This window comes from Lagopus muta, chromosome 3 (assembly GCF_023343835.1).
Source record: "Lagopus muta isolate bLagMut1 chromosome 3, bLagMut1 primary, whole genome shotgun sequence".
NCBI classification, from domain to species: domain Eukaryota; kingdom Metazoa; phylum Chordata; class Aves; order Galliformes; family Phasianidae; genus Lagopus; species Lagopus muta.
The window spans coordinates 61,351,570-61,362,497 of NC_064435.1; the positions used below are offsets into that span (position 1 = coordinate 61,351,570).

Consider the following 10,928-nt stretch of genomic DNA (forward strand, 5'->3'; position numbering starts at 1 on the left):
GTTGTGTTTGGTGTCTCTTCTTTCTTGAAATGACCTCTGTATGGTGGTGTATAAATCTATTATTCCAGTCACTGGGGAATTCTTTTAAAGCTTTCCTTTTTTTTTTCTTTCTTTTTTTTTTTTCTTTCTTTTTTTTTTTTTTTTCCAGGAATAAGAGATCGTTCATCTTTAACTAGGCCACATAGAAATTATGATTCAACAGCAGTGTATATTTAATTAGAGTAATCTCACTTGAATTTAATTACCTAATGAATTATTTGTTTAAAAGGTAAAAAGCCTTGTTTGCCAAGTACAGTGCAACCCACTGATAAGAACTTCCGTTATAAGAACATTAATATTTAAAAAAAACATTTTGCTCTTTTATATTTTAACTCTTTGGTTCAGCCAGCCGACGGTGAGCCACAGCGGGCAGGGCTCACAGCCTCTCCACTCGGCTCCCTGCTGCGGCCCCGCTCAAACAACGCGCACCGCCCCAGCGCGGCGAGAGGGGCCGGGCGGGGGAGCGGCGGTGCGCGGGGGCTGCTGCGGGTGAGGTTCGAGGTTCGGGAACAAGCGCCGGTGCGGATCGGAAAGCGGCTCCGGAGGTGCAGGAAGCTGCGGGAAGGTGCCAGAGAGCACCAGGGTGCAAAGCAGCCACCCTTTTGCTTCATTTCATTTATTTATTTATTTTCCCCTTTTCCTCCTTTTCCTCTTTCTCGTGGACAGCGCAGCCAACGACAACCATTTAATTATTTATAATTCTTCGGCCAGGACTACAAAAAACTGACCAGCCTCTCCACCCTTGACCTTTCTCCTCGGTTCTCAATTTTTCCAGCCACCGCGCTTTTCGTTTCTAAGACACAACACGAGCAGAGTTGAGCTGCAGCACTTGTCAGGGTTGTCCAAAAGCACCCTGCTGCACAGGGTTTATAGTACCATAGAATCATTAAACCATTAAGGTTGGAAAAGACCACTAAGACCATCCAGTCTAACCATTATCTGCCCCAGCAGAATAAATCAATCAATAAATAGATAAATAGATAGTAAAATGCATAGGTAAGTAAAGAAATATATGTTTTTAATTGAAGACAGTCTCTCCTTAATGCATTCTACTGAATTTCTGCAGCAAAACTTGATCCCTAAAAGTAGAATTTTTCTCTCATTTTTTCCTTCCTTCCTTCCTTCCTTCCTTCCTTCCTTCCTTCCTTCCTTCCTTCCTTCCTTCCTTCCTTCCTTCCTTCCTTCCTTCCTTCCTTCCTTCCTTCCTTCCTTCCTTCCTTCCTTCCTTCCTTCCTTCCTTCCTTCCTTCCTTCCTTCCTTCCTTCCTTCCTTCCTTCCTTCCTTCCTTCCTTCCTTCCTTCCTTCCTTCCTTCCTTCCTTCCTTCCTTCCTTCCTTCCTTCCTTCCTTCCTTCCTTCCTTCCTTCCTTCCTTCCTTCCTTCCTTCCTTCCTTCCTTCCTTCCTTCCTTCCTTCCTTCCTTCCTTCCTTCCTCCCTTCCTTCCTCCCTTCCTTCCTTCCTCCCTTCCTCCCTTCCTCCCTTCCTCCCTTCCTCCCTTCCTCCCTTCCTCCCTTCCTCCCTTCCTCCCTTCCTCCCTTCCTCCCTTCCTCCCTTCCTCCCTTCCTCCCTCCCTCCCTCCCTCCCTCCCTCCCTCCCTCCCTCCCTCCCTCCCTCCCTCCTTCTTTCACTCTTTCTTTTCCTTCTGTTGGATTTGGCAGTGCAACCTGTCAAACGGAGCTCTGTGAGTCTGCCTATCTGTTGCTCAGAACATGCACTGTTGATCCCTCCTCCACCCAGAACCACTAGGCCCACACTGGAGGTCAGGGAGCATCAAGGGCTCAGACTCATCTCTCCCCACATCACAGTGATGCTCTGGAACCACACATGATCAATTTCAGAGCAGGAATAGCCATTAAATGGTATCTCTGGAGGTAGCCAATGGAGTATTTCTCCCTCTTAGCTACCAAGTGTTTCTGTTTAGGAAACAGCAGTAATAGGGAAAGCACAGTGTTGGTACTTTTAAACTATAGGAAAAGAAAGTGGAAGAAGAAGCAAGCTTAAAACTGATCTTCGGTAGTGCGGAGGCACTAGTTTGAACTAGGGCACACATAGTGTTTGGGGGTCCCCAAGAAGTGTCACTGAAGATCTTCTTGGGCAGTTCCATGACTGGTTAGCCCAAGGGTGCATGTACCACCTGAGAGGAAGTGCATCCATAAGGGTGAGCCTGGATATTCACATCCACACCAGTTGGCCAGCTCACTGCAGAGATGTCTGATTAAGTCCTCTGTCCACTGCAGAGCTGCTTGTGCAGTGCTGAATTACAACACTGCAACTACACTCAACCTTGGCCAGGGCAGCTATGGGGCAGCCTCCAGAGACCCTCAGTTACAGATTGTGTTTGGTGGTCTAGGAGTGAGCTGTACGTCAGGCAGGAGCAGAGTGGAAACTCCTGGCCTTCCCCATTCTCCATGTCCAAGGGTGTCCTGATTTTTGAAGATCTACAGAAAAGAAAAGGACACATGAACCAACAGCATCATGGCAGCAGTGAAGCTTACATGTCACCAGCATCTCAACTCAGATTTATTGGTGCCAGAAGTACTTGGGTCTAATCTTTCTTTCATGTTGTGAAGTAGCTATGCCATGTCCTGAACCCAAGAATCATCTCAGGTCTGGTACATGTGCTGTATAGGCCTCAAAAAACATCAAATCTCACTATTATAATAAAAATGTATAAGGCATTCAAAGCTGACACTACAGTCAGTTCCAAGTCTTGCAGCAAAACTATTGACATTTCTCACAGCCAAAATGCTGGTGAACACATTGCTCTCCTCTACTGCGTGTTAGTTGCACATTCCACCTGAATTTTTGTAATGACTCAAAGATGTTATGGGCATTATAGATCTGTAGGCCTGGCATTTTAATTCTTGAAGGCCTGTGCTTTTCTTAAAGTTATGAGTACAGTAGTCACAGCACATCCACACAATATTGCTTACTCCATTTATTTTGATAATGAAACACATATATTAACAGATCGTATTTGGCTGTGTGTGTTTATTCTTGCCCACTTTGGAAGGTGTGTGCATTTCCACTGTATTATTACTGATAAAATACAGCGCTACCATTTAAATCATGCAGTTATGGCAGTACAAACTATTAAATAAACCTTAAACTGGAATTTGTTGAATTGAAATTCTTCACACAAGCTCACTGGTTTCTTTTTAATATTCTATAAACAACTTAATTTACAACATAACTCCACTTCTTCTACAGCTTTCTTCTTACGTTTCAGCATTAGTAGCAGTTGGTGTATTTTCTTTCTTTGCTTTGCTTTCTTTTTCCTTAGATGTATAGTCAGTCTTTTGACTAATATAATTGACTTATGCATCCACTGATGTATGCTGCATTTTAATGATGACATTTTTGTTTTGTCCAATAATATATTTTTTAATAAGATTGCTTGGATTGTATTCTAAGTGCAGGTGTGAGCTGTTGCTTTGTTTTTTAATGATCTGTGTAGACGTGGGCAAGACTTTTTTCCTCTGAAAGATCAACACTCAGATCAGACTATTCATTTTTAGGTGTTAATACACTTGCATGAATTCCTTTGTATAGGCTTGCTGAACTGTAATTAGCTTTCCTATTATGTTTCTCTCCTCCACATTAAAATATTGAAGTCCATGAAACCCATACCTTTTGGATTTTTTTTTTCTAATAAAATAAAAATATATTTTAATGTCAACACAGTTTAAGCCTGGTCTGTATGAAACAGCACTAGTCCATTAAAATTATTGCATAAGTATAACAGTGAGATCAGAAATAAAGGAGTTTAAAAAATAACAGTAATTTATTGAAAATACTTTTACTGAAATATAGCATTATGAGAAAATTCTGACATATTTGTTGCTTAGAACAAATATTGACTGGTGGATTAAGAATACAGTTTTTCTTATCAAGAAAGTCCTTTGCTGAATGATTGGTTTAGCTGATCTGAGAAACAGGAAACCAGAAAGTTCAATTTTCTTTTTTTTTTCTATTTAGAACAGGTTTTCCATGGTAGTGAAATTATTGTGGCAATGACTAGAACTTAATATGCAGCCACAGTCTGCAGCATTGTATTCTACCAAGTAGCACTGAGTTTATTTTATTGATTCATTGCATTTTTTCTTTCCTGAAACTGCTGTTCCCCATCTCATATGTTACACTTTATTTAAGCATGGTACTATTTTACCAAAGATGGCAATTTTTTTAAATTTTGCTTGGGGTTGAGAACACTCAAATAATAATAAGAGCATCACATCTCGCGTTAATTTTTCATGCATAACTAGGCTGCCTCAATTTACAAGACAGTATGGATAGATATATAGTAGTTGTTATGATTATTTTTTTCCACATGCATTCTACTGTTTCCTCATATGTTTTGCATTGCTCCCAGACAAGATAAATTTTAGAAGTCTAAGTCATGATGCTCAGAGACCTACAGACATTATTAAGAACAGTCAGAAATTATGAGCGTTTATAAACACAACAGGCCCAAATTAAGACCCTAAGTTTAGCAGCTGGAAGCTTTCTGAGATTAATTACTACATGAAAAGAAAAAATATGTAAGGAACGATGCACTCAATGTATGCTGTACCCTCAACTTAAAGAAGCTACCAGTGGAATAAAATATTGGTCAATGTGAGTATAGATAGTAGCATCTGGACCTTTATCCTTAAGTCCAAACAAATAACACCTGGACTTCTTTGGAAGATTCTGAGATATTTGAATAAAGTCAGGTAAAAAAAATCCTAAGCACAGCGAATGTTTTGAAGGTAAGGAAAATAAAAGGCCGTATCCTGCAGAACTGGGCTGATAACAGGTAGGAAAATATTTACTTTTGTTTCTCTTCTTATTTATTTCCTCATCCTTTCCATGGGTATCACAGACAGCAATAAGATCATTCAATTTTTTGCAGGTGTGTTTTATTTTCTCTCTCTCTCCTTGTCTAGATCAACAAGTGCAAGCATTTACAGTAGTTCATACTGTGCTGGCATCATTGCTGCAACTGCAGTAACCTGGGACACTGTTACCATAAACATTTCAATAGTAACCTTAATAATTCCAATACTTCATGGAAACAGTTGCACTGGTGTAGTAGATACTGCCAGCATAATTCACAATAATCTCACAATCCTTACAAAGCCTACTCTGTGCAATTTCCTTCTTCTTCACATTATTCACTTGTTCTGAACCACTTGTTATTTCATATAGTGATGAATACCAGCACATTTAGTTCAAATAAAATAATCTTTCCAGATATTGATTGGAGCTCTGACTAATCCCCACTCCATGAATCTGTTTTAGGACCTGTTGGGAAGCTTCCCCATAATGCAGTGCCACTAAGTTTTGACAAACAAACTTCTGTGTTGATGTAACAAACAATTTCCATGTGCACAGAGGTTTGCTGAGACTTTTTCACACTGCTACAAGTTTATTCACTCTTTTAAAATGTGACAAGCTCTGTAGATGTGAAAAAGACCTTTCTAGCAGAAACTGAACTATTCACTGGAAGAGTGTGGTCAAGATTCCTTGCCATCTCAATTTCACTCCTGTTTTGTTTGCTTATTTCCTTTTGTTGTGCATTGTTATGAGTGAAGCCTTGAAGTCCTGGAAGCAGAACATCCAGATTATTTTCTTTCAGTATGGCACAGGAGAACAAGAATAGTCCTTTCCTGAGGGAAGGAACAGCACAGCATTGAGAACAGTGTTGGGCTCCTGGTTTCTACTGACCGATAGGGCTAATAATGTCACTTGCAGTGACAGATAAAACTCGAGAATTACTAGTTAGTTTCTTCTGGATACAGCATTTTTCTCCTAATTGTACTTTATTTTTCATCATTTCTTTTCAGGCCTTCTCCTTTTCTAATCCTTTGCCCATGTATTGCCATTTTTTCCTTCTTTCTTTCCATCTTCTGTGTTTCTATTTATCCATTTCCTCCAGCTCATTTTTCTCAACTCCTTATTTGACTCTACATTAATACCACTCATTTTCTTTTGGTTATTTTTATTGAAAGCAGCATCTCTATATTCTTCATACTTATATGTGGAAAGGGAGCTGGAGGCACTGCAAAGACCATTCTCCAGTTCAGATCCTAAGCCCAAGAAGGCTCAAGGTGAGCAGACCACTGACTCGTATAAAGCTCAAAGGATTATGACTGTGGAAGTAATTTCTTCTGGGAGAAAGTTATTAATGGAGACCCTCATAAGTTCATGTGAGAACCCACATTGTTTCTTTTCAACCTAGGAGCTCAGGAAGAGTGCACCTCTAGCAAAGTTTGCAGATCACACCACCTTAGATGGGAGTGCCTCTCTCACCAGAGGACAGGTTGTTATTCAGGAGGACATCAGTAGACTGCAGCAAGATATCAGCAGCAACCTCAGAAGATTCGGTAAAGGTGAATGCAAAGTCCTAGTCCTAGTCTGGGAAGACATCTCTATCAAGGCTAGGCATCAACTGGATGAAAAGCAGCTCTGTGAAAAATGACTTGTGGACCTAAGTGGACAGCAGGAGGAACAGAGCCAGCAATAAGCAAAAACTGTACAACAACTGTAGGGAAGAAGGTGAAATGAGCAGTAACAGAGTGAGTGTAGCTAGCAGGTAAAAGGAAGTGACTCTTCTCTATTTTAAACTTGTGAGATCCCGTACAAAGTTTTTTTTTCATTTCTGAGATTTCCTAGTAAAAAATAGATGTTGGCATATTGCAGTAAGCATAGTTGAGGGATTACCAAGACAATTTGAAGACTAGTGCACATGCACTGGTGAGGTTGAGAAAACTGTGGGCGCTGTACCAAAAACAAGTTAATGACAGATCTTATTGCTTTTCTTGGATACTTCATGGTAAGGTGTGAAAAATACTGAAACAGACTCTTTTTAGAGGTGGCAGGACAAGGAAGAGAAGACACAGATTGTTGTATGGGAAATTTTGATTAGATTTAAAAGAAAGTACTGACAAGTCTCAAAAAAATTCATAGATGGTTTTACTTTGAAAGAAGTGTGATAACAAACAAACTTGATACAAATTATTGCATGATTTTGTAGCAGATGAACTCATAGCAAGTGGAGTTAGCATCCTTATTCACATTACAGTAAAGGATGTAGCAGTAATTCATCAATTGTATTGATTATTGATATATTTAGTTCCTAATTTTGCAGTGTCATCAGAATGCACTATGTAATGGCACTGTTACTTTTTTGTCATAGTTGTACAGCAGAACTCATATATATATAGGCATGATAGCTAAGAAAAAATTGTCAGATACAGTGAGGTCTGTAGCAAGCTAGTGAGATCTGGCAAGAACTCTGCCATCTTAATCAGAAAGTCCTTTCTACGTCCAAGAAAGAATGAAGAGAAGGGAGGAAAGAAATGTCTAAGACCTGAGGTATGGTCATCATCCAGTTGATTAACTGGGTTTCCTACACAGCTGATTCTTTAATGGTCTGCTTCAGGGAATACACAAGAAGCAAATTTGCTTGTAGATGTGCAGGAGAGCATTGATAAAGTGAATCAGTTATTAACATGTACTATTCCCCTTAGTATATATATATTTTCTGAGCACACAAGTATGTAAGAGAAGGATATGAGAAAATAACTGTTTCTAGAAGAAGAGCTTTTTCTATAGTAAGGCTAATACAATTCATCTTTCTTGGCTTGCAGTGTCCCAGGAGAGCCTCATGGCCCATTCCAAAATCAAGATCCTTTGACATCTGTTACAAAAAAACAAAGAGAAAGTCAACGAATATCAACTGCATGAAGGGGAAATGGGAGCAAGAATGGATTTAAAAGTTTTTGTAGTGTTGAAATGGGAGTGTTCTTTGACCTTTCTTTATCCTAATTATTGTTTATTAAAGAACAAATGGTGCTAAAAAAATATACACTTACTTGTGGAATTAACCATAATAACATGGCATTATGAAATATTTCATAATTTTGTAATTGTTTAAAGTAATGATGTTTAGTGAACATAATTCACAGTAATTCCCTTATTCTTTCTTTGTTTAACCAATAATCATCTTTGTAATATGTAATAGAATCATGAACTAAACAAAACTGTACACGTAAGTGTTCAAAACATTTCCATTTGTCTTTTGTTTCAGTAGGAATCCAAAACAAAGTTAATCTGATCAGCGGGGATCAATAGAAAAGTGAGTGAAGATTCCTATTTCTTTGAAGCCAGTGAAGGTAATGAAATAATCCTCCTAAACAATGAAGGCCTTTAATTCAGAGTCTTGAACACTGAAAGACATTGTGAAGTGGGATTTGCAGTGTTTCTGGTTTTAATTTAAACTGTACAAACAGGTGCAGTAATGGCAGGTGAATTGCTCTTATTACATTGTTGCAAAGCTATAAGGCAAAAAGACACAGAAATGTCCCAGAACTGATTTAGTAAGGACTGGAATAGTAAAAGCCATCTGAAAAGAGATTCTGAAAATACTTTTTTTTTTTTTTTTTTTTTTTTTTTTTTTTTTTTTCTGTTTTCTCCCCTGTCCATTTCTTTCCAATTTCAATGTATCTGTGTCCTTCCTTTCTTTGTGATTTCCTCATATTTACAAGTGGAATGACAGCCACATTTTTTGGGACTATTTATCTGTGTGCACTGACCACCTGTGGGAACCAAGCCAGGCAGTCCTTCAGCATTCTACAACAGGATGCCTTCATCTGAAACACTGATAGCAGACCAGTCTGCTGAGGGTGGTTCTGTGAATTTTCCAGTCTTAGAGGAGCACTAGCCACTGTGAGATATGTCTGCTACCATGAGCCACAAGAATTGCATCAGGTGGGGAATGGCCAAGCATGGGTGCAGAGCCAATGGGGTGGGGATATGTTTCCCAAGCAAAGAAAATTGGGCAGTCCTGGACACAGCAGTGAGGGTCAAAGGAGAATCCAGATCATCATTCAAGCCTGAAGTGGGTCTCAAGTTGAGACAGAAATGTAAGTTAGCAAGGTAGGATCAGGTCTGGCAGCAGTAACCAGGGCTGCAGTCAGCCTGTTGACTTCTGGACAGGTCCTTAGCAATAAGACAACTCTGAAGTTAACCTGTGAAGTCAATCCATGGGTCGGGGTCTGTATTAGCAGAGTGCATGGTCAGGCGTGACCATGACAGAGCTGGAGATACGCATTCTACAGCATAGCTCAGGCAAGGACTGATAACCCCAAGCTGAGCCTCTGGGGCAAGAATGTGAAGGAAACCTACTTGAGGACCAGGATATCAGTGTCCTCAGGGCCTTGGTAAATATATGGGACAGTGGCTGATGAGTAATCTGAGAACAAGAGTAACTGGTGGATATTTTGCCAGAAGGTGCAGCACTTGACAGGTGACAAGATACAAAGAGGGGCCTTCAGGCTCATGATTAGGCAGCAGATCAAGCTGAGCAAAGGAAAGCATGAATGACTGATCACACTGAAGTTGATGGTTGTGCTTTCATGGACAGCAGGAGGAAGTTGATTTCACTTTCTGCATTTCTATTTACTACACAGGCCTGTGAAAATGCAACATGCGTCTGGGCCACCACTTTTAGCCACTGTTAACATATTGGGAAGAAAGGGGTGATTCCTTAGCAATATTTTCCTGACTTTACCAATTCTCCTTATTCCATTACTTTGTACTCAGTCACTGAGCATAGTTAGTTGAGAAAATATTTATATCAAATATTTATATCAAGTATTTATATCAAATATTGTAGAAGGAATTGAGGGTTGAATGACTGCTCTCTGTATCTTGGCCTTTTGCTTTTGCTTGTCTCTTTCCTTTTCTTGTAATGTAACATGAAATTCAACTTTTGAACCTTGGGGTAAAATGCTTAACTTTGCCCTAGTTACCAGTCTTGACAATTTATGCATTTGTTTGAAGACTCTAGACAGGTAAAATATAGCTAACCATGGGCTCACAACTTTAATCATGATGGCTGTAATCTTTGTGAATGTCATTTCAAATATATTTAGTTCATATGTTTTCTTCTGCAGAAAAACTTCTCCAACCTAACTACCTCCAGCAACTCAGGTATCCACAACCATCAAAACTGCCACAGAAGATTATTTTCATGGCATCAGAGGAGAGGCATGATGTCCTGTGCATATCTTCAAATAGCATCTTCCCAGATAAGATCCTCTTTGTTTCAGGAAACAGGGGCACATTTGATATGTACTATTCATTTACTTCTTCAACAGCACATTCAGAGATAACATGGGTTATACTAATTGGCTAAACAAGATTTGGAATTTAACAAATCCTAATGTTCAGAAACATCCTTTTCTTTAACAGAAACAACACAGGTAGTGCTTGCCTAGTCTGACAGCATTGTGAACTGGAGTCAGTTCAGAAGTGTAAGAATGAGATTCTAATAACGTAAGAAAATAAAACATGCTATTTATCATTGTTGTAGTGTCATCAATTTGTAATTTCTATTGTTCTTCAGAATAATGGGATTTATTGAGGCAGTTTATCCTCAAGTCACATGATAGATAGTATGTGTGAAGAATGAAGAGGATTCTAAATAGCAAAAAAGAAAATAAAAAGAAAGGAAAAGAGAAAAAAGCACCTTAAACTTAGTAGAAGAACACAACAAGGATATCTATACTTTAAAAACTATCTTATTTATTTCTGGAACAAACAGAAATCAAGTACACATAGAATAGAAAAAAATAAGTTACAAAACTCATACAAATCTAGATATTTACATATTTATTGCCATGTTCAAAAGGAAATAAATATAATTGTATGTGTGAAATGTTTTCAAAAGCCGTCCTTGGAATCAAAGGATTAGATAAACATGCTGGCTACTATGTGTCTGGGATATACACCAACACTCAATATTCACAAATCGTTACATGGCTGTTGGACACCTGAAATTCCATTGATTTCTAAAGCTCAATAATGTATGAAAGACAGATTCAAAGGAGCAGGCAAGCAAACA

At 39.0% G+C, this 10,928-nt stretch overlaps 1 long non-coding RNA gene across 1 annotated transcript; it reads left to right on the forward strand.

Annotated features, from left to right (window-relative positions):
* Positions 1-1,691: 1,691 nt before the first annotated feature.
* Positions 1,692-10,050, forward strand: LOC125691453 (uncharacterized). Its single transcript, XR_007376136.1, has 3 exons — positions 1,692-6,411; positions 7,672-8,159; positions 9,979-10,050. It is a non-coding gene; the product is annotated as an uncharacterized LOC125691453 (long non-coding RNA).
* The last annotated feature ends 878 nt before the right edge of the window (positions 10,051-10,928 follow it).